Raw genomic sequence first — 26,074 nt, forward strand, 5'->3', positions numbered from 1 at the left:
TTTCTGTTCTTTTTATTGATCCACCCAGCCCAGTGATAGTCCTATACGTTTTTGAAAATGTTTGCTTTATAATACATTTTACAGATATAAAATTCCACTTGAGGGCTTCCCTGGTGGCGCAGTGGTTGAGTCCACCTGCCGATGCAGGGAACACGGGTTCGTGCCCCGGTCCGGGAAGATCCCATATGCCGCAGAGCGGCTGGGCCCGTGAGCCATGGCCGCTGAGCCTGCGCGTCTGGAGCCTGTTGCTCCACAACGGGAGAGGCCACAGCAGTGAGAGGCCGGCGTACTGCAAAAAAAAAAAAAAAAAAAAAATTCCACTTGAAGTTTTTTTTTTGTGTGCTTTATTTATTCTGCTAATATTTGTTGAATTCCTATTTTGAGTCCAACATTGTTCTAGGTAGTGGAAATACAGCAACGACCAACACAGAGAAGAATTCTGTTTTCATGGAACTTTCATTCTGTTCAGACACCCTTTGCTCATCCCTTCAAAATCTGGTGAACAGTAAGTGGCAGGTACTTTCAATGCCAGAAGGTGGGAGATAAACTTAGACATATGGTGCTGTGTCCCCAGTATTGAGAACACTTTGGTCCAGGAACCAAGGGGAATACACTGGCCCAAGAAGCAGTACTGGCTCCTTTGCCACCCCCACAGCCTTAGGCTTTGTCAGGTGTGAGGTTCTGGTTCCCACAGGGGGATTCTTCCACCAGGGGACAAACTAAAGATTCCACAGATCTTGAGGCCTCAACTATCTATTGCTCATTTTGGCTTCTCATGTCAGCATATATCCTAACAGGCAAAATATCATTCACCTAGCAGGAGGAGGTAGGCTTGGGGGGTGGGCAGGAGTATTTCTCAGAACAAGAGAATTCACTGGAAGCAATGCCTGTTGTTGCTTCCAAGATGGTGATAACAATGAGTTGTCAACGGCAGCCACCACAGGCCAGCAAGGGTGATGTCACGAAGGGCTTGAGTCCCTCAGTGATGAAGGTCTAGGGCCCCTTCAGCAGCCAGGCAACTAGACCAGTTGAGCTGCTCATCTGGAATTTGTGATGCAAGATGGAGATGATGGGGAACAATCATGGCCTCAGACCAGCTGCAGTGGTGGAGACTGCATCTTGCCCCACGAATAATCTTGGTTTTAAAAGTTATAGAGCTGTGGCTGGTCATCGACTTGAAGGGAACTCTGTGTATCACTTCTAGGCCTTCTGGCTAAGATCAAATGAAGGGAACTCTGTGACAGGATAGACTTTATCAAAGGCCCGAGCAGATATGAGTAATGCAAGGGGTGGACCGTATTGATCTGTGGTGTTCCACTTCAGGGTCCTCTCAACCTCACCTCTTACTCTGGCCATGACCCCAGCGGTCCATTTCACGGTGGCTTTGGCCAGCTTTGGACAGGTCCAACCAGACAGTACCTTCCTACCTTGGGCCCATGCTGGACATCTTGCTTCCTGCTCTGGTGCTTGTCTGAGAATGTGATTTAGGACACCTGGGAGAACCCACTCTGCACTCACACTCACACACCCACGAGAGCTGGGAAGTCAACGTTCACGGAGCCATCCTGGACCAACAGTGAGCAGGAGCTGGTGGATAAATGCTTCTGCCTTTTATCCCCTGGGTAGACGGATCTGAGGGGTATCTCATGAGTACCCCAGAAGTTCCTGTAGGATCAAGTACCAGCCCCCGGCAGCAGCGATGAGGCTGATAAGCGTCCTTTCTTGGTCACCCCTAGGATCTCATTCTCAACTGAGCTGTCGGCAGGCAAGCCTTTACCTCAGGCTCTGCTTTCAAGGAAACCAGGTTAAGGCACATGCCATCGCAGAGAGACAGATCACGAAAAAGTAAACTCACGCATTTGAATAAATATAGGTAGTATGAAGAAATGACAGCCTGGTGAGATGGAGTTGTGACTAGATCCATGCTGTCTGATACAGTAGCCTCTAGCCACGGGTGACTATTTACATTTGCATTAATTTAAATGAAATAAAATTGAAAATTCAACTCCTCGGTAGCACTAGCCACAGTACAAGAACTCAACAGTCACATGTGGCGAGAGCCTACTGTAGTGGGCAGTTCAGATATAGAACATTTCGACCATCACGGAAAGTTCTACTGGACACCGTTTCTCTGGATTATTTGCGCGATACCTGCTGCTTTGCTCCAGACTGTATGTGTGGAAATGACAGAGTCAATATCTGCTCAGTTTTGCCCTCTATTTCCAGCAACTAGCACAGGGACGGGCACGGAAATAGAAATACAGCTGAGAGAGGGAGGGAGGGAGGGAGGGGGGTGGATGACCGGCTTAGCAGTGGACACAAAGGGTGATTCCCCGCCAGCCGTTTGGGACCAAAGCCTTCCTTTGCCACCTCCCTCGTGCCTCTCATGCCACTCAATGAAGCTGCCAGCTTCAGTGTCCCCTGAGGCCCGAACCCCTTCTCCCGACAGGCTGGAGCAGAAGAACCCTGCCCAGAAGGCTCTGCCTGGACACCAACGATGGGTGTGGGACACTCAGACCCCTTCCTTCCAGCTCCCAGTTTATTCCACATGGAGCAGATTGGGACCTCATACCTGGGGACCAGAAGGTGGGGGAGAAAGGACAAAACTGACAGGGTACCGCGTCTGGGTGTAGGGTTGCGGGGGGTGATGAGGGGGTGAGGCCGAGCATCAGATAAATGCCGGCATTTATTGAGTTCTCACCATGTGCCAGGCACCAAGCTAGGTTTGCTATCCAATTTCACAGAGGAGGAAACTGAGGCCCGGGGAGGCGAAGCAGCCTGGCTGGGGGCACAGGACCAGTGAGTAGCAAGCCAGGCTCAAGTCTATGCAGGCCAGCCCCAGTGCTATCTTCCGTGCCTCTAGGCCCACCCAGGACAAGAGCAGGCCGGCGCTGGGGGACCCGAGCCGAGTGTCCATGTTTCCTTCCTCTTCTCCAGGTTCCAAGAAGCTGTGAGACCTTGCCATCACCCTCGGGTCAGCCAGCCACCAGCCCTGAGCCCCTCTGCCAGTGACCCAGCCCCAGGGTGGTGGCAGCCCAGGCGGAGCGGGTACTGCCCCAGCCGGAGGCCTGGGGGGCTGATTTCACACAGGACCACCGCCCGTGATGTCAGTACTGCTAAGGCTTCCTTGTTAACTGCCCCGGGGTACATAAGCCAGCTCCTCTCTCTGCAAGGGATCTGGGGGGGGACCCACCACGTCCCAGGTGCTCGCTAGGAGCCAGGACGGAAAATATGACTCTCTTCTTCCCCCAGCGTGGGATCGCTTTTCCACTGCTAATTTCCGAGGAATCCGGTGAAGTAGTGGAAAGACCTAGAAGGCGGGAGACTGGTTCTCTCCCCGGCCCTGTCTGGGCTTCAGACAAGCACCCCCCAGGGCCTCAGTCTCCCCTTCGGTGGGTCAGGAACCAGGGGCCGTGATACTCAGGGCCCTGCCCCGTTTGGACTCGTCAAGATGCCCTGGTGTCGGTGAGGCCCAAGAATTTCAAGGGCAGCAGCCGGTGGACTGCTAGCCGGGGCTAGCAGCCTTTCTGGGTTTTGTTTGTTTTCAAATGTGTCTTTGGGAGTGAAGAACAGTCAACCGTGACTTACCAGTCTTACGTGGCTCCCCCCCCCCCCCCCCCCCCCCGCCCCGCCGCCCCACCGCCACTGCCCTCTGGACGTCTCAGTTTTATCCCTGGAGCAGCCAGATTTTCAGCCAACTGAGGACACAGAGGATGTGCCTATTGCCCCCGGGGCTTACCGAACACCAGGCTCATTTTCATCCTTGCCCACCTGGGAGGTTTGTACCATTATTATCTCCATTTTGCAGCCATGCTAACCTCCCTGCCAGAATCAGACCAACCGTTTGCCATCACTTCCTCCAGGAAGCCTTCCCTGACTTCCAAGGCCTGCCCAGGCACCCTGCCGGGCACCCCCCAGCCAAGTGGACCGTGCCACCCAGTGTGTGTCCCACCATGTTGAGACTTGCTCTCCCCTCCCAGCTGTGCTTGTGCTAAGAGCAGCAGCCCTGGCCCCTGGCACCATGCCCTGTGATGTTGCTGCCCTGCTTGTCAGAGGAATAAGGTGAGGACTTGGTGCGTGCTTTCAGGGCCAGAGTCCAACTGCCGGGCTCCTGTGCACGCAGCCGCCCCCTAGCACCCCAAATCTTTTGCTCTGAGGGCAAGGGTGGCACCACCTGCGACTCCTTGGGAGCGTGAGGTTTTCACCCGCCTCACCCCTCCCCCATCCCATTCTCCTGCCCTGACACCTCCATTCGCCAGACCCACTCCTAGATTTTATTTATTTATTTATTTTTGAATGTCATTTATTTATTTATTTTTGGCTGCGTTGGGTCTTCGTTGCTGCACGTGGGCTTTATCTAGTTGTGGCGAGTGGGGGCTACTCTTCGTTGCGGTGCACGGGCTCTAGGCGCGCGGGCTTCAGTAGTTGTGGCACGCAGGCTCAGTAGTTGTGGCACGCGAGCTTAGTTGCTCTGCGGCACGTGGGATCTTCCCGGACCAGGGCTCGAACCCGTGTCCCCTGCGTTGGCAGGTGGATTCTTAACCACTGCACCGCCAGGGAAGTCCTAGATTTTATTTTAATTTTGGTGTTTCTAGTCCTGCTGGCCACCCATGAGGCAGAGTGTATAAATGCAAAGAAGTAGAAAATTTTGCCCGAGGAAGGGATTTTCCTAGAGTGCATTCATCCTGTCCTTTGCCTTTTAGAACGCTACCTCCTCCTGGAATGTTCCTTGTGCCAGAAGTGCTCCCTCTGTGCCCTATGAGCTCCGCCTCCCAAAGCGCTCCCCACTCTCTTCTACTGATGAGAAGAGACTCATCCTCCTTAAGACTTAGCTCAGACAGCCCCCTCCCAAGAGCCTTCCTAGACACCCCCCCACCCATTGACTCCTGCGTTCTCCCACTCCAGCACGCCCACCACCCACCAAGCTTCCTCCTTTACCACCCTCACCGTCTGCTTCCTTATCCACCCCTTCCCACCCCTCCTGCCCCTAGCCAGGCTTTGAGCCCCTCAAGGACAGGGGCAGGGTTTCAGGCCTTTTGGGGGTCTGCTTAGCGTCCAGCCCAAAGAGGCCTCAGTGTACAGGTCAGCTGCTAGGAACCAATAATGCCCACATGTTCCGGAGCCTTGTCTGTGAAGCATGCGGCCCTGTGCTCTATTCCCATCCTTTAAAGAGCGATCCTATTCCCGTATCTCACAAAGCATGAACGATCCTTAGAGATTCTCTCTACAACCCCCTTATTTATCACTTGGGGAAGCTGAGGCCAAGAGAGAAAATGTCTTGACGAGGTCACCTCGTCTGAGCCTCTCACTCCTGCCGTGGACCCTCTCCGCCGCAGAACTGGGCTCCCTGGCGCCTCGGTGGGTGGAAACGGACCCGTGCACGCTGCCTGCACACACAGGGGCCTCCCTCACACCTCCCTCCTGCAACCCACAGGCTCGGCCCTCACACCCACTGCCTCTGTGAGATGCGCAAGCAGCCCGAGTCCCAGGAGAGCAAGGTACCAGTCAGCAGTCAGCTCCAGGGCTGCAACATCTGACTCTGGGCTGGGCCTCTGTCTCCTACTGAGAATGTGTCCAATTCAAAGTGCTAGAATCACCTGGTCGTGCACCTGTGCCTAAAAGCCAGCTTAAGCTTCCCACGTGGTATGTGTGTTTTCTAAGGTACCCACTTAGACACATAATAAGGACAATATCCAGGCCAGTGAGGAGAGATGCTGTAGGACCCACACTCTGGCCCGGTACAACCCTTCTGGGTTCAATGTAGCAACTTGTAATTTAGTGACTCATGGAGAGTTCCCCCGAGTCTGTCCTCTCTGAAGGGCTCCTTACGCAGTGGTACGACCCTGTTGACACCCACCCAGGGGACAGGGACTGCAGCTCAGCCACGGAGAACAATACTGTTCACCCTTTAAAAGGGACATCGGTGAAGGGTGTGGACGACAAAGGGAAATGCCCAGTGACAAAGGCAAGAGGCTGAATTGTAAGAGTTCACCCTCCACGGGGAGAAGGACTACGCCCCGAGGAGAGGGAATGGGCCAGGAACCCACCCCGGGGAGTACCAGGTCCTTCTGGGCGAGGCGATTATTGGGGCCACCTTTACTTTGTTACCGATCATTTAGAGGATTTAAAAAATAAAACCAGTCAGAGAAAGACAGGAAGGGCGGGAGGGAGGGAGGGAGGGAGGGAGAGACAGCCACCTAAAAGAACCTAAGATCTCTGGGATGTAGCCACCGAGGTCAGGGGGCGCGGAGGGCGCGGGGCCGGGCCTCCTTCCGGGCCGGGGTCGCCTCCCCCGCCCGCCCGCCCTCGGGCCCGCGCCTCCCCGCCGCGCCGGTGGATCCGCATTGGCATTCCGCGCCGAGCCGCCGGGTGCGTGCCCGCGCCGTTCCCAGCCCGCGGCTCCGCGCGGGGACAGTGGCGCATTGTTCGCCGGGACACCCCGGGCGGCGCAGCGCCCTCGGGGCTTGGCGCGGCCCCGCCGCGATTTGCATGCGCTCCAGTCACAAAGGTTCAAGGTCAGGAGCGCAGGGCGGCCGAGCCCCGCCCGGCCCAGGCGCTATTCTTCGCCCAGGCGGCGGGAATTCCTCGCCGCCCGCACCCGGGCCGCCCCTACGCGTGAATGGCCGAGGGCCGCCGCCGTCTGAGGCGCTTTGTGTCTCGGCCCGGCCAGCTGGGCCCGCGAGGGACGTGCCAGCTCGGCCGGCGGAGCCCCCGCGCCAGCGCCCCTCGCCCATGCTAATCAGCCTGGCAGCGCGACCGGGCGGGCGGCCCGGTGGGAGCCCCCCACGTTCCCTGCCGGGAGCCCCCAGTCTCCCCCTGCTGCCCGGAGGCCCTCAAGTCCCACGCCAGGGGTCCCCCGCTCCTCACTCCTCTTCCGGGGGCCCTTCATCCCACTCCACCTCCACCCCTCCTACCAGGAGACCCTCCCCTCCAGCCGCCAGGAGGACCCCCGCCCCTATGGGAAAGGCAGGGCCACATCTGGGGGAGTGGCTGGCCAGGGAGCAGAGCGAGGCCTAGGACGCTGCCCCTGTTCTGTCAGGACTCTGGTGCTGCCCGGAGCATCTTCTCTGGGCCTCAGTTTCACCGGAACAGTTGGGCAGGTTGCCCTGGATGGTCTCCAGGGGCCCATCTGGACCTGGCCATGTCTTCCAGCAGGCTTCTGGGGATGGGGTGGTGAGACAACGCTCCCGCAGGGTCTGGCCTCTTCTGCAGCCCTCCAGCCTGGCAGCCTGGTGGCCTGCGACAGTCGCTCCTCCTCAAAGTCTGAGACGTTTTGAGGACTGACAGTGTGGCTGTGTGGGAGATGCCCTCGTGAGCGTCATTGTCATAGCTTGGCATCACGACCATCACTCCCCATCAAGGCCCTGGTCACCCGGTGTTCTAAGTGTCTCCCCTAGTTTCTTGTGGGCAGAAACTGCTCCATCCCCAGCGCCCAGGCTGTATTTATTGACTTCATAACCGGATGGATGAATGCCAGCCAGCATGGGTTACACTGTGCAGTGGTCGAGGGGGCGAGCCATGGCGTTTAGCGTTTTTAGTACTTGGAAGGAGGCACAGAGACTTTCTTGCGAGGTGGGAGCAGGCCTCCCTTAGGGGAGCCCCACCATCCCCCAGGAGTGTCCCCACCTCTGAGCCTCCGGGGAGGCTTGGGAGTTGTCTCTCTGCAGGAGGCTGCGAGCTGGCACACACTGCCCCACCGGGGTGCCTGTCAGGAGGTCTAGAGGCCGCTGCTGCAGAGCAAGGGGCCCTCAGCTTTCTGCAGCGTCTGTCCTCATGGCACTAGCGGAGGCCTGCAGGTCGGGAGACATCATGTTCTGTATGCATTTCCATGGCATCAGCAGCCCGGGGGGAGCTGAGCCTCGTAGCCAGTCCGCCCCAGCCAGGCCCAGGCCCAGGCCCAGGAAGGAGGGACTGGGTGGGGTGCTGGCATGGGGCACCAGAGAGGGGACTCCCGGCCCCAGTCAGGCCCTCAGGTGGTGGAGAGTCTGGCCTTGCGAGTCGGATAGATCTAGGTTCAAGTCCCTTCCCCAGCATTCACTCACTGCGTGCCCCGGGTGGGCCCCTCCTTCTCTCTATGCCTATGAAATGGGCGTGGTTATATTTTCCTCACTGCTCTGAGCATTCCTCGGGACCCTGTTGTTGGACTCTCCAGCTTCCCTAACCCCGTCTCTGCTCAGCCGATCCCACTTGTGGCTATTTTCAACCAGGATGTGATACTTCCCAGAGGCATGGAAGTTCCTCTCTAGCCTCCTGCCCGCCCCCTTCTCCATCTACCCCTTGCCAACTGGCTCAGCCAGTAAGGTTTGGTTCAGTTACCACTTCCTCCAGAAAGCTGCCCCTGACCTTTGCTTTCCTCCTTCCCTCTTCCCGTCTCCCGCCATCCTAGACTTTCCATGCCACATTAAGGAATCTGGCTCCCAACCTGAAGGAATAGGGAGCCACTGAGGGCTTTAAACACAGAGCGGCAACCCTCCCCGGTGGCCTCAACAGGGAGCATGCAGAAAGGGGTTCTCAGACATCTGGAACTCACAGACCAGTCAGATTTCGAAGGAAATATTGCAGCTCTACTGCAGATTGCCAAATTTCTATTTTTCCATGTTGAGACCTTTAGAAAAATAACTAATTATAATTCCCTTTTCTGAAAGGATATGTTTGAACAACAAAAAAAAAAAAATAGGAAGTCAGAGCTTCCCTGGTGGCGCAGTGGTTGAGAGTCCGCCTGCCGATGCAGGGGACACGGGTTCGTGCCCCAGTCCGGGAGGATCCCACATGCCGCGGGGTGGCTGGGCCCGTGAGCCATGGCCGCTGGGCCTGTGCGTCCGGGGCCTGTGCTCCGCAACGGGAGAGGCCACAACAGTGAGAGGCCTGCGTACCACCAAAAAAAAAAAAAATAGGAAGTCAATCTCAAGATATAAAGTCCATCTCTTCATGCTGATCAAACGTGTTATTATGAATAACTTGTCACGTCATCCTCATACTTGACATTTCACCCGAACACTACCTGCAGCCCTGGTCATGGCTGGGCCCTCACCGAGGTGGGTCCTACTTGTGGCATTTTCTCCTCTCCGGACCACTGCTTTCCTGGCCCCGTTGGACCGGGTGGGTCTCCTGATGGTCCCCTGACTCTGCTGGGTTCCTCTAACCTGGCAGCCCTCAGAAATCCACCCAGTGTACTGGGTCAGTCAGGGCGGAGAGCTGAACCATGAAGAGGGTCCCCAGGGGTGGCCTGCAGAAGGCCTGCTACAGGCCAGGGGAGCTCCACTTGAGGGGGAGGGGAGGGCAGGGCCACTTCAAGCGAAGTAGAGGCACTGAATCTTGTGGAACGTTCTAGAAGGGGAGTCATCCTCACTTCCAGGGGCAGGCTGCACCGTGGATCTTTTGCTGATTGTAGGGTGGTCACCAACAGTAATTACCATTGAAATCCTGCCCCCGGGCTTCCCTGGTGGCACAGTGGTTAAGAATACACCTGCCAATGCAGGGGACACAGGTTCGAGCCCGGGTCCAGGAAGATCCCACATGCCGTGGAGCAACTAAGCCCATGTGCCACAACTACTGAGCCTGCCCTCTAGAGCCCGTGTGCCACAACTACTGAAGCCTGTGCGCCTAGAGCCCATGCTCCGCAACAAGAGAAGCCACCGCAATGAGAAGCCCGCGCACAGCAAAGAAGAGTAGCCCCCGCTCACCGCAACTAGAGAGAGCCCGCGTGCAGCAATGAGGACCCAACACAGCCAAAAATAAATAAATAAGTTTATTTTAAAAAATAAAGAAAGTAAGAAAGAAATCCTGCACCCAGTCTCAGAGCTGGGAGGCCTGGGGTGGTCACTGAGGGCTGAGGCCCAGAGAGGGACAACACTTGCCCCAAGGTCGCACAGCAGGGTTACACTGGAAAAACCATTGCTCTCTTAGGTGATGTGAACTTGTAATCTTCTTTCCAGTTTTCCTTTTCCCTTTTACCCCTCTGTCGAGAACAAATGTCAAGCTTTCGTTTTTCCAGATGGTGTGTGTTTGAAACTAGATGGTCTGAATTCATTTCTGACCAGCGGTGCTCAGCGTATGAGCGCTCGGCTGCTTGCTTTTACCTGCTGTGGTGTCCTGGACTCGCTGCCCGAAACAGGATGTGACTTGATACCTGGGACAGGCCCTGGGCTGGGCGCTGAGGGCAGGGAAGACTCACGTCCTTGTTCTCTGAATACTCACAGCCTCGTGGGTCTCCAAGGCAGGGATGCGGAGCTTGTTACCAAAGGCCAGAAGACCCACGCACTGCTGGAGTGGCGTGTCCTAGCCCGGGATCCACCCCAGAAGGCTTCCTGGAGGGGGTGGTAACTGGGCTGAGCCTCGTCCGCAGTGCGTGCTCAAAAACCAGTAACATTAGCTGCTACTGTTATTCACGGTAGGAGGAGGGGAGGGGGGGCTGGGAAGGCAACGTGGGTGGGAAGAACATCCCTTTCAGAGGGAGCAGCTTGAGAGAAGAGGCAGGCAGTTCTCTCTGGCGGGAGAAGGGGGGAGGCGGTGTTGGGGAAAGGGTGGGAGGTGAGGTGGGAGAGAGAAGCAGGGGACCACCTGCTTAAGAAGGGGGGACAGCTGCACTGCCAGGCAGTGGCAGTGAAGCGGTGACTGTCCAGATGAGGGAAGGTTGTGGCCCTGGCAGGTGGCCCTGGGGAGGGGAGGATGGGCCGATGACAGGGCCTCGGAGGAAGGATGGCCAGGACCTGTATCTCTGGTGTCCCTGGTGGCCTTGCTCGTAACTGGGAGGGACAGATGTGGAGGGCATGCCCCAGGCCAGCCCTGGGTCTTGGGCTGAGCCCCGGCACGACTGGGCTGACAGCAGTGACCACCCAAGGGCTGTACGAGATACCCTGTGCTGCCGTGATGGGGGGCCTGATGGAGGGAGGCTGCAGGGCTGGGGGTCCGGTTTCCTGGCGGTGAGCACTCAGTACAGGAGTCCTGCTTCATACCAGGGATGTGTGTCCAGGACTGCCGGCCCTGCAGTGGAGGATGCCACCTTCCAAGCCACAGTGAAGAGCCAGGTGAGCCTGGTGGGGAGTTGGAGCCCCTTCCACACCTCACACCTGGGTCCAGGTGGTCCCGACAGTGTCAGCAAACCAGCAGTGAAAAGTACTTAGTGGCCTCCAGGGGCCAGTAGGAGTCTAACCTTGCAGGTGCCATGGGTTCAGGGCCGCTGCCCCAGCAGAGCTCAGAGCCCAGTTCCCCAGAGCCTGACTCCTGGGGATTGTTCAGCAAAAGCAAGAGACAGGGGTTCACAGTGATTCCCCACTCCTGGAGCTGTGATATTCCTGCTGTGACAGACCCCCGGCCAGGTAGAACTAAGATATCTCTACGTAAAAAACACGCCCACAAACACTCATGTGCTCCTGGTGCTAGAATAACCTGTTCATCCTTCCTGGAGGGCCAACTGGCAATATATTCAAGAGGCTTTAAAAAGCAAATCCTCTGTGAAGTGACAATTCTTCTCCTAGGAGTACCTAAATTATTAGAATTTAGAACTTCGTGGATAAACAACAAGGTCCTACTGTATAACACAGAGAACTATGTTAAATATCCTATGATAAATCATAATGGAAAAGAATATTAAAAAGGAATGTAGATAGATAGCTGAATCACCTTGCTCTACGGCAGTAATTAACACAACATTAAATCAACTATACTTCAATTTTTAAAAAAATAAAGTAAAAAAAAGAAAACACAGCTTAGGCTCAAAAAAAAAAAAAAGGAATTTAGAACTTGGGAATTATTAAAGATGTGCAGGGAAGACGTTCATCACAGCACATTTGTAAATTACCTAGACAGCCAAACAGTGAACTGGGTACAGAAGTTATATACAGGGGACGTCTGCACAACGGAATATTCTGCAAACATTAAGAAGTGGGCTATAGAAACATATTTAAAGACAAAGTGAATTGTTCATTGTGTATTAGCGGAAGAGCAGATTATAAAACATGATATATCGCCACCATGATTTTAGGTATGTATTATGAATAGAGAAGAAAGACTGGTTAAATATACGCTCGAATGTCAACTGTGGTTCCTCGGAGGTGGGAGTCTATGTATTTGTTATTTCTCATGGGTGCTTTTCTGTGTTTGTTGATGACAATAAATGTTTATTATATTTACAATCAAGACAAAGAGACTTGTGTGTATGTGTGTGTGTGTGTGTGTTTCAATGGTCCAGAAAGAAAACACCCAGTTCAGATAAAGATCCACAGTGACTCACTACTTTCCCAAAGCAGGTTTCTCTCTCCCAGCTTGGAAATTATTTCAGAAAATGCTGGATGTGTAAGGCTGGGCTTGGCCCCTGCTTCCCTAGGACAGAGCTCCCCAGAAGGGCTGCCCTGACCACCTGGGCAGGGTCACCCACCAGGAGCTTGTGTCATGTGCAGGTCTTGTCCCACCCAGACATCTTAGAACCAGAATCTGGGAGAGATCTTCTTCCCCCCAAGAAATGTCTTTTGTGTGTGTGTGTAGTAAAATATTTACCATTTCAGTGTCTTTAAGTATTCACATCTGTTGTGCAACCATCACTACTGTCCATCTCCAGAACTCGTCATCACAAACAGAAACTCTCTACCTATTAAATAATAACTCCCCATTCTTCTCTCCCCCACAGCCCCTGGTAACCACAGTTCTACTTTCTGTCTCTAGGAATTTGACTGCTCTAGGTGCCTCGTATAGTGGGATCATACAGTATTTATACTTTTGTGTCTGGCTTATTTCACTTAGGCTATGTTCTCAAGCTTCATCCATGTTGCAGCATGTGTCAGAAGTTCATTCCTTTTTAAGGCTGAATAATATTCCGTTGTATGTACAGACAACATTTTGTTTATCCATTCATTCGTTGGTGGACATTTGGGCTGTTTCCACCTTTTGTCTATTGTGAATAATGCTACTATGAACATGGATGTGTACTATCTGCTAGAGTCCCTGCTTTCACTTCTTTGGGATATATACCTAGGAGTGGAATTGTTGGGTCATATGGCAATTCTATGTTTAATTTTTTGAGGAACTGCCATACGGTTTTCCACAGCAGCTGCACCATTCCACATTCCCACTAGCAATGCACAAGGGTCCCATTTTCTTTACATCCTCGCCAATGCCTGTTATTATTATAATAATAGCTATCTTAATATGTGTGAGGTGGTATTTCATTGTGGTTTTGATTTGCATTTCCCTAATGATTAGTGATGTTGAGCATCTTTTCATGTGTTTATTGACCATTTGTGTATCACCTTTGCAGAAATGTCTATTTAACTCCTTTGCCTGCTTTTTAATCAGGTTTGTTATTGTTGAGTTGTAGGAGCTCTTTATATATTTTAGATATGGGTGATCATTTTTTGCATATACAGTATTCTTGGGTCATATCACTTGTTAAAACATTAGTTTATTATTTTTTTAATTTGGAAAACACGTAAAGAAAAAAGAGGGATACAAGAAGCGGTAGTGATTATATTCTTTGACTCAGCAATTCCACATCTAGGGATTTCTCATCAGGAATTTTTGTGAACATGCACAAAGATTTAGCTACAAGGATGTTCATCATAAAAGAAGGAGGAGGCAAGGATTAATGTCTAATCATGGTATATAGGTTAAATAAAACATGGGTCAGCCTACACAGTGCTCTGAGATTACAAGTAACATTGGAGATGAACACTCCATGATGTGGGGACATTTATAATTAGCTATGCATGAAAGGAGAAAGTTGCAAAACAATATTTACAGTGAGATCCCAATTTTGTTTCAAGCATATGTGTAATTCTGTAAAGAGGCAGGAAAAATGCCAGTATGTTAATAGTGGTGATCTCGTGCGGTGGAATCTCAAGTTATTTTTATTTTCTTCTTTGTATTTTGTCAATTTTCCAAATTTCTGCAATAAACGTGTGGCTTTACAGTTAAAAAAAAAAGTCAGTTATTTTTAAGGCATCCGCAAGTGTATGTACAGTGTTACCCCGATTATGTGAAAATCTATATATTTACAAGAAAAAAAAAGGACTCGAGACCAGAGTCCCACGCGGAACCCTCAGCCGCCCTGGTAGGCGCTGTGAGATTCTGAGATTTCTCATTTTTATTTGTATTTTTATTTGTATTCTCCTAGCTTTTCCAAATTCCCTACTGTCTGGTTGTTCTGTTAGCTGCTTAGGGAAGGGGGAAAAAAGGGAAAATTGTTAATCTTTTAAAAATGAAATTCTAAAGTAAATGAAAATCTGAATTAGATGAAACTTAGCTCAAATATCTCGGATACGCGACCAAAAGCCGAGCCAAAGACAGTAAGCGGGACGCGTAAACTGAGCCACAAGCGCCGCCGCAGAAAGGAGGCCCCGCCCAGGCCCCGCCCCCGGCCGCACGACGCCCCGCCCACGCCTCGGCCGCCTGACTGCGACGTTAAGTCCGCACCGCCGGCAGCCCCCGGTGTTCGGCGACCCCCGCGCAGAAACCACGCCCCCAGCAGCGTGAAGACCACGCCCCCAGATCCCGCCCCGCCCCCTCGGCCGCGCCGCTGTGTTGGTTCATAACGCCAGCGGGCTGCGCCCTAGCCCGGGCTTCCGGAGTCCGCGCAGAGACCCCGCCCCCGGGGACGTAAGGCCACGCCCCTCCCGCCACGCTGCGTCCGCGCCGCCCGTTGCGCATTTTCTGGCTTCCGGAGCGGGACGGAAGGGCGGGTGGCCGGCAAGGCCAAGGCCGCCAGGCCCCGCCGTGGAAGGGCGCGGTTCCGCGAGGAGACCCCGCGCGCACTTCCTTCTGTCCACCTCTTTCCTGCCCCCGCCTGTCCCCAGGTGCGCGGGTCGCGGAGGCCGCAGTGGATGCCGCACAGCCGGGGGCAGAGATCAAAGCCGGGGGTGGGGGGCCGACGGGGCCCCTGGGACGCGCGCAGCGGGTGGATCAAAGCGCGCCGGCCCCGACTGGCCCTTCCGAGCGGCTGCCCGGGACGCAGCGCGATTAGGCACGACACAGACTACGGTGTCTGCAGTGAGCAGGCCAGGCCCAGCAAGGCTACCTACTCCTGCCCCCTCAGGGCTCCGCGTCAGGGGTCGTAGCGCCCTGCCTCATGCTGGCCGTGACTCGGGCCTAAGCCGTGTCAGCCGAGGCTGAGTTTGCAGTGCCACTGCAAAGGTGGAAGGCCCAGCGGACGTCATAGCAGCTGCCAGTTACTGAAAACCAGTGCCAGGCAAGCCTGGGCCCTGTGCCTTTGTAGCATCTCATTACTCCTCAGAGCAGTTCCATTAAGTGCTAGTAAGCAGTCACCTTTCACAGATGAGGGGCTGAGATCAGAGAGGAGGCTTGTCTAAGGCCTCTCAGCAGAGGGGGCACAGCCTGCATTGGGGCCCAGATCCCCATTTATGGAACTCAGATTTCCAAGCTTTGTGCTAACCTGACTCCGGTGATAGTTTCCTCACAGTGGGCACAGCTGGCTGCCAGCTCGTTAGCTCACTGCTGCCTCATCCCCAACAGGAAGACCCTCCACCCAGAGCTAAGCCCCTCTACCCACGCTGAAGGTGCCTGGCACCCATGAGCTTCGCCCCAGGAGCCCGGAGATTGCGTCCAAGTTAACACCCACCTGTTACACGGGGTCTCTCTGCCTCAGGTATTGGGAAGGACACGCTCTGTCCAGCAGCTGAGAAGAGGGTGTGAAAAATCAGGTGGTTCCAGGATGGTCGGTTTGTTGGACCAGGTCAGCCATGCCAGTGGCGCAAGTTCAGGAAGTGTGAGTGAGGGCACCCCAGGATATTCACACACACGTACAGACTCGGTGTTGAAGAAACCAAACCCCCAGCTACACCAAGGCTGCCTGCTTCTCCCATCTCCACCCACCGGGTTCCTGGGAGACACCGAGGGGCATTTTGTTTTCCACGTGGCCTCCTGGGTTGGTATACGAAGGCCACGTGATGCTGGACATTGGCAGCAGATAGGACATGAGGCCCCAGGCCGGGCCAGCTCAAAGCCCAGCACAGCGCGCCTGCAGCAATCCAGATTTTCCAGCCTCCAAATGTACCTCAGAGAGGAAGCTGCACATTTGATTTTTTTTTTTTTTTTTGGCTCCATATTAAAGAACAAAGCATGGGAACTGGACAGGCCCCTCTGTAAACAGAAAACACATGTTTTCTGAGAGAATGGTCTCTTCCTTTCCTGGTTTCTTCTTCCGTGGACAAAGGCCTTCTTAGGCCTCCTTGCTTCAAGAGCAGGGAGGCCTCAGACCCAGGGCTGACAGGAGGTGATTATTTTTTGCCCCAACTCAGGGCACAACACCCACATTCTTAAAAGGGGTGTTAATGGATCCACTCAGCAATGGGGTCGGCCTAGGGTGTGGTCCCAGGAAGGAAGCCCCTCAGGAACCTGAACAGGATTTGGGTGGGAGGAGGAGGAGACTGGACCGTTTGTATCTTCCAAGCACTTGAGAATCATCTTGGGTTCTGCTCGGGTTCTTCAGATGAACATGCGTTTCTTGGGGCCTACTAGCCACACACAGGGGCAGAGACCTCTCTAACTCAGAAGAGAGGCTGGGGCCTGATGTCTGCAAAGAGTAGGCACACTGAGACTGAGTACGGACTGCTCTGTGACCTCAAAGAAGTTTCTTAACCTCTCTGAGCCTTAGTTTTCTCATCTGTAAAATAGGGATAATATTTGGTTGTTGAGGATTCAATAAGATAATGAGTATAGCCCTGTCAGACACAAAACCAATTAATAATAAGTGAAAGAAGTCAAACTATGTCTCAGTTTTGGTGGTGAGCTGTTTCCACAACCCCCAGAGTGGCCTGAGAACCCTCTGCAAATACCCAGGATTCCCGTACTTCACAGAGCACCTCCACATCCTCCGGGCGCTGGATGAGCGCCGGGGCTCAGCTACCCCCAGACTAGCTGCGACCCCTCTTTGGAAGCCGTCATCTCAGGAGCGGATCATTCTTTTGAGCCACCCCAGCAGCCTGATCTTTGTCCTCAGGGGAGATTTGATTTGGGGAAATAACCAGATGTCCTTTGGGCCAAGTTGGCTGAGAAGATGTACGGAAGCCAAGCCAGGGCCCCCTGTCCAGTGCCAGAATACGCCATGACTGCAACGTCAGGAGACCTGTGGCTCCCAGCTCCGAAGGCAGTTTGGAAGGAGAATCTGGACCCATCGTCTGGACGGGCCGCCGCTGGTGTTGGTGGGTGTGAGAGTGCCAACGTGCGGTTGTATGAAAATGGAGATAGTCACACACAGCCAGGCTCGGTGGACAAACCAAACCAAAGCCCGACTAATTAACACGAGGCTGCCTTTCATCTCTCAGCTCACAATTTGATTTTCATGGAAATCTTTGTGGGAAAATTCCAAGCGTTTCTGACACAGGCAAATGCGTGAGAGTGAGGCAGGAAGTGGTCCTGGAAGAGTACAGGGCTCAGAGATTGGGGTTTCCTCCCAGCTCTGTACTTAAGCAGCTCCGTGGCCTCTGGCTGATCATTTCATCTCTCCAGTCCTCAGTTTTCCGATCTGAACAATGGGGATAGTGATGCCTATCCTTAATATGAGAAGTAAATGGGGGGAAAATGGATATGAATGTGCCTAAAAGTCCTGACCTTGTGTGGCAAGGGCCTTAAAAACATGGACACCATTTGACCTAACACTCCTGCTTCTGGGAATTTATCTTCAGGAAAGCAGCATAGCCACACATGTAACAGTCACTATAGAGATGTTCCAGCGGCACTTTTTTTTTTTTTCTGCACCGCTGGGCTTGAGGGATCTTAGTTCCCCGACCAGGGAGCTAACCCATGCCCCCTGCAGTGAAAGCTCGGAGTCCTAATCACTGGACCACCAGGGAATTCCCCCAGCAGCATTATTTATAGTAGCAAAAGCTTTAAAGAAACTACATGTCCAATAATAGTGGCAAAAATTATAGGATGGACTACTGCACAGCTCTTGGGAGTGCTCCAGGCAAGAAATACACAGGCCACGCCCACATGATGGGTACATAACCTGTGCCAGTGACATTGTTAAAAAAAAAAAAATTAGCATTCACAAGGTCTATTCACAATGGCCAAAACATCAGAAACAACTCCATTGTCCACCCACAGCCAAACAGGTAAACAAGCTGTGATAGGCGTACAACGGGATAATATAAAACAATAAACAGGAGTGAGCTGTTGATGGACATACTGATAGACATAGATGAATGTCACCTATGCTGGGCGAGTCCACACTCTGTGATCGCGTTTATGTTAAATAAAGGTAGAACATCTATAGTGGTAGGATTCAGAAGATTGCCTGCCAGGGGACGTTTTGTGGTGATGGTATTTTCTTTCTTGATTGTACTGGTGGTCCCAGGGCTGAATACATTTGTCAAAACTCATTGAACAGTAAAGTGAAAGGGATCTTATTGCATGGAAATTATACCTCAATAAAGTTGATTTTTAAAATTAATGGTATTTAGATTTTATTTTTCAAATCCTGGAAAGAATGAAATTTAATGACATAAAATGCTCAAAACATATTAAACAAAAAGATTCAGAAATAACCTATAGTGTGATCACACACACAGAGTACATATACATATATGGTTTGGAAATAATACCAGAATGACTTTCAACAAAATGTACCTGGTAATTATCTTATGGGTAATTTTTGTTTTCTTTTTTGTGCTTTTTCTATATTTCCAAATTTTCTATAACAAACACTTTCCTTTTTATAAACAAATTGAATCAAAACAAACAGATTTCCTTTCCTCTCTTCCAGCTGAAGCAGGCCAGGGACGCGGGACTGGGCTCTGGGACAGAACGACGATGCCCGGGTCCAGCGAAAGGGAACTGCCTAGAAGGCGGTAGCGGATGATGGGCGTGTGAGGGTGGAGCTCCCTGCCCCGGTCCTTTGGCCCAGTTTCTGTGCTGGGTTATTGTTGAGGGCTGCTATGCCCACTGGGCACTACGGATGCAGGGAGAAGTGTGGTCCCTGGGCTTACTTGGGTGGCTGGGAAGCCAGAGCCTCCTGTTTGGAGTGACAGGATCCTGTAGCTCCAAGGTCCCCTCCTGGACATGCCAGTCTCCCCCGCTGGCGAGGGTGGGCGCGCGTTCTGGTCTCTGCCCCCGTGCCACTTTCCCTGCTGCACAAGGCCCTCCTCGGTGAGACCTGCAGGGACTGATAGGGGCAAGGGGGTGGCACGCCCGGTGCCAGTGACTGAGCTGTAGCACGTCTCCTGTCCCTGCGGCCCTGGAAAGTTGGGGCTGTTGTTTATCACTACGTCTCCCTCCAAACTGGGGGAAACTGAGTGGAGAAATGACTTGCCCAGAGTCACCTGGCCGGCAGCCCCGGGCAGCTCAGACTTGACCTCACACCTGGATTCTCACTGCCTTCAAACTTCAGTTCCCAGGAGCTTCTGGGCCCCAAATAGCTCATTAATGCAGCATGGGTTTGGGGGTCAGGGGCTGTGTTTTTCCTGTGCCTGTCGTCTGCTCCGGGTTACTGTACAATTTATAATCTACTGCTCATTCGGTGGACCCGTCAGCTGGGCTTAGCGGTTAAACATGAGTTTCTCTGAGAACAGGGCTCTGCCTGTGTTTAGAGCTGCCGGGACCCCCCTCTCCCATCAGGCCCCTTCCCTCCAACCAGCTGGCCTTACGAAGGTGCCGAGGAGGAGACCTGATTGATTGGGTTTCTTTCCCCTCCCTGACTGAGCAGATTCTACAACAGACTGGAAATTAAAAATAAGAACCCGAAACTGTTAAAAAAATATTTTTTTAACTAAGTCACAAATGGGAAGGATGAGGCAGCAGCAGGTTAAGGACATTTTGTGATGTAGAGTTGTTATCAGCCGGCGCTTTTGTAACTGTAAATGTCACAATTTATGGTCCTTGGGAGCAGGTGGCGGCGGAGACTGGGTTTATACCTGCGTGTGAAGCTGCCCTGAGCTGTGGTCAGCCTGGATTTAGTTCACAATGTAGGGCCATTAGTTCTGCTCGGATTCTCCTGCGGGGCCTCACCAGGGTCCCCATTTAAAAATGTCCATGGGGTAAAAGAAAAAGTTTTTTAAATGAAATGTATTTGTATGTCTCTTTATATAAAGAAATAAACGGTAATGTGAGTGGCCAAAGGTGGCTTTGGATTAAGAGGGACATGCTTACTTTCTCTTTCTCTCTCTCTAAGTCTCTCTCTCTCTCTCTCTCTCTCTCTCTCTCTCTATATATATATATATATATATATATATCCAAACTTTCTATGACATTGTGTAGTCTGTATTGCTTTTATAACGAGAAGGGACAAAATACACTCTTATTAAAAGTAGTCAAAATTCACCTAAGCCTTCATGTCAAATAATATAACACGACAATCCACAGTATTTTTATTAAGTATCTGATATTCTGCCAAATTCTCCCACAATCCTGGCTCCTTAGACCACCCCACAGGTGGGAGTGTCACCCCGTGCACACTCGAGCTGAGACCCTGAGTTGGTACACAGGGCCCACGTGGCAGAGCTGGGGGGCTGAACGTGGATAATTCCAACTCTCAGAGCTGTACTATTACTATAACAACTTCCTGCCCCTTCGAGGTGAACATGTTTCCTAAATACATTGATCTTTTATTCAAATATTTTATCTTGTTTAGATAGACTCTGAAATTATTTCTGTAAACAGACTTTAGTAAAAGAAATATAAAAATTGTGTTTTGTTTTGTTTCGTTTTTAAATTTATGACCCTGTTAACAACAGCCAAAGTGGGCAATGGCCCAGGACCCAGGGCAAAATAAAAAGGCAGGGCCCCTTGTTCAAAAAGGATTAATAATTAAAAAAAAAAAAACAAGATCCTACTGTATAGCACAGAGAACTATATTCAATATTCTATGATAAACCATAATGGAAAAGAATTTTTTTTATTTTGGAAAAGAATATTTTAAAAAAGAATGTATGTATGTATAACTGAATCACTTCACTGTACAGCAGAAATTAACATAACACTGTAAATTGTTGAAAATAAAAAATATATTGATAAATAAAAATATTGATTTAAAAAAAAGAACTTTAAGACAGAGACAGCAGAGCATAGAGCATGGGATGACTGCACAGGCTACGTGCCCATGAAGCCAGGCCGAACAAGGTCTTGGCGGTTTTTCATGGAGCTAGGGTGACATCCCCTTTGGGGACAAACTGAGCAACAGTGACCACACATCAGAAAGCAAATGGGTGGGTTCAAGCTTCAGGAAGACATGCGGTTCTGGATGCATTTTTCAGTCCTGGAAATACAAGTGATTGCAGCTCACGAATGGAGTCCCCCAGTGAGGATGCCGTGGGAGAGAACAGGCAGCTTCCCTCCCGCGGAAAGGGCCCGGCCTCTGAGCGAGGGGCTTTCGTGTCAACGAGGGGTACCTACTTCAGGAGGCGCCCTGGCGCTGAGCCCCGATGGGTCTTCGGTGCTCTGCTGGAGCGTGCACGGCTGACCAGCCGAGGTTTTGGAGATAAACGCTTGTTCCTGTGAAAATACCCCTTCTGGGAAACGATCTTGGACTTCATTGGCAGGTGGATTTTTCCCCAGATGAGGCAAACTGTGGGCCCTGGGGATGAACTGGCAGCCTAGGTACATAAGCTGACAAAGATCTGTGGCTCTGAACACCCGCTCCACACGCTGCCCCAGCCAGCCCCAGGATGACCTGCCCACCTCTGCCCCTTCTATGGTCTCAGCCCCATGGTAAGTTCTGAAGTTTCCAGGTGGATGGGCTGCACCCATCAGGTGCCCCCAGGCGCAGCCTCTTCTGTGAACTACACGTGGGCATCCAGGACCAACTCTAGAAAGAATCACATCTGAGAAATCATTGGAAGGGCAAATGTGCACTGAGCGGAGAAGCTCTCCGGCACCTGGAGGGACGAGAGACAACATATCCCGCCCCCTACTCCAACCCCCAACCTGTCTCCACGGTCCCCTTGCTCATTTTTCTTTAAACAAAAAACCAAACCACCTCATTCTCCCAGCCTTTCACAGAGCTCTGGCATCGCAGGCATGGGACTGTTTTCTCCATAAATATGTCTTTGCAGGGAAGGACGGACAGACAAACTGATGAACAGGGCAGGGCAGGAGTATCCCAAGGCCGAGTGACAGCTGATGCTTTGTGCCCCTCAGCTCCTGTTCCAGTGCTCAGACGGCCCTTGAAGGGACTGGGCTAGGCCACTGCGAAGGTTCCGAGGCCTGAGGACACTCAGCTTCCCCCTCCAGCCCAGACACGTTCCCGGGACCCTGGTACCAGCAGCCAGGGAACTCCCGAGAAGAGGAGGCCTGAGCTTCCAGGTTACTGGGAGTCCTCCCACCTCACACATAGAACAGCTGCGTAGAGGGCAAGGACTGGGTCCTCTGTTTACGGCACCTGTGGGCTGGGGGCAGGTGGGCCTGGGGCCCTCGACCCTTTACGGAGCCCAGGTCCTCTTCTGGACACGGTGGAGGGGGGTGGTGGTGGTGGTCCCAGCTGTCCCTCTTCTCCCAGGACAGAAACACAGGGGAGCTGCTTGGAGCAGCTGACCCAAGCTGGTTTGCTGGGAGGACAAGAGGGAGCCCCTCCGAGCCCAGGCCTGCTGCAGCTGCACTGAGATCAACCACCTTTCAGGAAGCATCTTGTGCCCACCTCACTCCCCCCCACCCCCAAAATTTGCCCAAGACGCTTTGGAGTGGGTTATAAAACAGGCAGGTGCCGAGGAAGGTGCCTCAGCCACGGGACCAGAGGAGGGGCTCCATCCTGAGCTGCGGGGGGTGTTTACCACCTAAGAAAAAACATCCAAAAAAAGCTTCGGGTGGAATTTCAAGTCCTGGAGATTTCTCAGTAGCCGGGCCTCTCCCCATCGTATTTCTTTCTTTCCTCCCCTCTCCCGGCCTGCTTTCCCTCTTTGTTGCCAAGCTCAGACGACACTGCAGAAACCCAGCCCAGCGCCCACGAAGCCCGGAAACTTCCAGCTCCGCGACTGTGTGGAAAGTTGGGGTCGCGGGACCGGGGTGACAGCGGCGCCGCGGGGCCGCGTGCGGCGTGACCCGGGCCGGCGGCCGCTCGCGGCCTCGCTCTGCGCGGCCGCGCCGGGACCTCGGACAGTCCGCCGGCCGGACGTGAACTTGACTCCGGCGGGACCGCGGGGCACTCCGGGATGACCTGGTAAGCGGCGCCCGCTCTCCCGCCCTAGCCCTCGGCGCCCCCCGCGGCCGGCGGGGTCCGGGGCCGGGGGCCGGGCCCGGGCTCGGGCCGGGAGGGGGCGCCCCGGGGGGCGAGCGCGGGGGGCGCCGCCGCCGCCGCCGCCGCCGCCGCCGTGACCGTGGCCGCCATGGAGCGCACGGCTCAGCCCGCGGCCCTCCGCCCAGCGAAGCTGCCCGCCCCGGCCTCCTCCCGAACAAAGACTCGGGAAGTTCGGAAGGGAATCTTTCGCGACATTTTCGTCCCCGGGCCGCTGGGTCTGGGCGGCGGCCATCAGGGCTCTTAAAGGGGAAAGAAGCTCGCTCTGGTTTTCTCTCCCCTTCGGCCTTGCGCGGCCCCCACCCGCTTTGGCTGGAGGGAAGAAGGAGGGGTCACCGGTGCCACTCCGGCTTTCAGGTGTTAAAGCCCCAGGCCCAGGCCTGCCAGGGGCTGCATGCGGATCAGGGCCTGTGGGGTGAGCGACCCCCATAGCTCAGGGGAGGCAGCCCTGGCCCACCTGCGCAGTTGCCCCCCGGCCGCTGCAGTGCGAGCGGGTCCCGGGGGGCTCCAGGCGGCTACTGCGCCTGGTCCTGCCCCCCTGCCTGAACGGCTTCCCTGTGGCCATCCTGGGGGACCTTCCCCAGGGGGACCTTCCCCAGGGGCACCCCTAGCCACCACCTCCTCTCTACTCTGCCCAGGGCAACTGTGCCAAGGCAGCCTTGGTGCCACGCTGCTATGGCAGCTTCAGGGACACAGCATGGCAGCTGTGGTCAGGGCCTGGGGAGGAGGGGGCGCCTGGGCCCTGTGGGGCCTTGTCCCTGGGGAGCAGAGCTGGGGACACTGGCGCCTCCACTTGCCTCTGCCCACAGGCCCAGGACCCCCTCCGGCCGGTTTCTCTGCACCCTCCTCCTCCCTTTGCCTGAGACAAGGCCGCCTGTGAGTGGCCTGATCCCTGGGGGGTGCCTACGGGGTGGGCGGTGGCAGGGCCTCGGCGGCCCCCTTGAGTTTGACTGCCCCCCTACCCCGTCCCAGCCCCGGTCCCCCAGCCACAGCAGGGAATGCCTGGCTGGGCCTGCTCTCAGTCACGGACAGGTGCCCAATCTTCCAGAGGTCGTTGTTAACCTCACCTCCATCCCCAGGGCACCTGGACCCCAAAGTCCCCTTCGGCGAAAGGCTACAGGGGGGCCATGGATGGAGAAGGCCTAGGCCAGCCGGGGGCTGGACAGGTCACTGCCCTCTGTATCCTGGATGCTCCAGCAGGGGCCTTGAACAGACAGCCTACAGGGGTCAGGCGGGGTGCAGGGGAGAGTTTTGGGGACTGGGGGAACAGAGAGCCCAGGCCTGCGCTAAGGGGAGGGAGGCCTCATGCCGGCTCCCTCCAGTTGCTGCCACGAGGGGAAAGGCCTAGGGTTCCAGAGCTTCTGGCTCTCCAGAAGAAGGAAATCCAGATTTGTGCGTAGAATGCCCAGAATTTGAAAACCCCGAATGCAGGACAGAGGAAACACATCCTTGGGTGAACCCAGCCTGTTGCCCCCCGGGTTACAACCCCTGGGTCCGTGTGAGCCATTTCTTATTTATTTATTTATTTTTTAATTTTGCGTGGCATGCAGGATCTTGGTTCCCCGACCAGGGATCAAACCTGCACCCCCGCAGTGGAAGCGCGGAGTCTTAACCATTGGACCACGAGGGAAGTCCAACATGAGCTGTGTAATGTTAAAAGAGAGGCAGGTTTCCTAGTGACCGCCCCCCCCAGCCCAAGCTCTGACAAGGAAGCCCTATAGACCTGGGGCGCAGAAAGGGAGGGGAGTTTGCACCTCGTTTACCCCTCATCATGACGGAATCACGGGGAGGTGTTGGCCTCCACATACCGAGTCCTTCCGGCAGCTGAAGCTGGCTTGCCTCTGTAAGCCCTGATCTGCTTAACCGAGCTGATTTGAAGTTAAAATCTCCCTAAAACAAGGTACCCGACTTACCCTGGCCCCAGATCCTCTGGGGAACCTCTCCGTCCACTCAGGCTGTGCCTGAGATGCTCTGTGACTAATGAAGGAGGAGCAGGATACAGAAAGTGAACTTGAACTTTCTTCACATCCCAGGCAGTAGAGCCGCCGCTAGTTTGGAAAGCTTGGGCTTATGGTTGCACTGAAGGACTGGCTCTTCTGTGAGCCAGGTCTGCACTCAAAACCCTTGCCTTGTGCTAGCTGGGTGGCCCTGGGCCAGTAACCTCAACTCTCTGAGCCTCAACTTCCTCACTCATAAAACGGGCTTAATAAGAGTTCTGATTCAGTGGAGTCTTGGGGGAGAATTGTGATACCCGTGTGGACGCTCAGCGTGGCACTCGCACGCAGAGGCACTCAGGAAATCTAGTCGCTGCTATTTGACTGTAGTCGAGGGGGACCGTGGCTTCTCTAACACGGCACCTGCTTCTGGGGCAGCTCTTGAGTTTCTCAAATCTCATGTCAACTCTCAACTGCTTGCCTCTCCCCACTTTTTGTGTTTCTTTCCTTATCCCAGAAGAAACCATCACTAAGCCCCTCCCCTGCATTTATAGGCCTGTGCTGAGCACAGGGGGTCGAGACGTGAGTCTGACGTTGGCCCTGCCTTGAGAAGCTGCCGGATGCCCTGTGCAATTATAACACCAGGATGAGGCTCTCTGAGCTAACTTTCCATCCAGAGAAGGTGTTTCCTGCAGTGCTCCTGCTGCCGGCCGCGTAGTCTCTGTTGAATGCCCCCAGGGACGAGCAGCTTACCACGTCTCTAGCGGTGTTTCTGCAGAAGCTGTAGGAGGAAGCCTCCTAGGTATCCCTGAGCCTTCACTGGTAGGACCAGATGTGGGACGGGACTGCAACAGTGGTTCTGGGTCTGAGGCATCTGGTTTTCCCGGGGAAAATACACAGCTGGTAAGAAGGTCCTAAAAACTTGGTGAGGTGCTGATTTCAGTCTCCAGGGAAAGCACTGCAAGTGATG

At 53.8% G+C, this 26,074-nt stretch overlaps 1 protein-coding gene and 1 long non-coding RNA gene across 3 annotated transcripts in view; one reads left to right on the forward strand and one right to left on the reverse strand.

Moving 5' to 3' along the window:
- Positions 1-20,930: 20,930 nt before the first annotated feature.
- LOC113621159 (uncharacterized) lies at positions 20,931-25,367 on the reverse strand. Of its 2 annotated transcripts, XR_003433086.1 has the most exons (3): positions 25,084-25,367; positions 21,337-21,748; positions 20,931-21,199 (listed from the first exon to the last, which is right to left on the reverse strand). It is a non-coding gene; the product is annotated as an uncharacterized LOC113621159 (long non-coding RNA). The 2 variants fall into 2 exon arrangements; XR_003433085.1 differs by lacking the exon at positions 25,084-25,367 and having other exon boundaries at positions 21,337-22,688.
- Positions 23,000-26,074, forward strand: part of LOC113621156 (killer cell lectin-like receptor subfamily G member 2) — a 65,900-nt gene continuing 62,825 nt past the window's right edge. Inside the window, exon 1 of the transcript XR_003433083.1 lies at positions 23,000-23,095. The gene's annotated coding sequence lies outside the window, so the exon portion shown is untranslated. The remainder of the gene's footprint in view (positions 23,096-26,074) is intronic.

Source organism: Aethalodelphis obliquidens, unplaced genomic scaffold (assembly GCF_003676395.1).
Source record: "Aethalodelphis obliquidens isolate GAN/ISIS:26980383/991018 unplaced genomic scaffold, ASM367639v1 scaffold8, whole genome shotgun sequence".
NCBI lineage: Eukaryota > Metazoa > Chordata > Mammalia > Artiodactyla > Delphinidae > Aethalodelphis > Aethalodelphis obliquidens.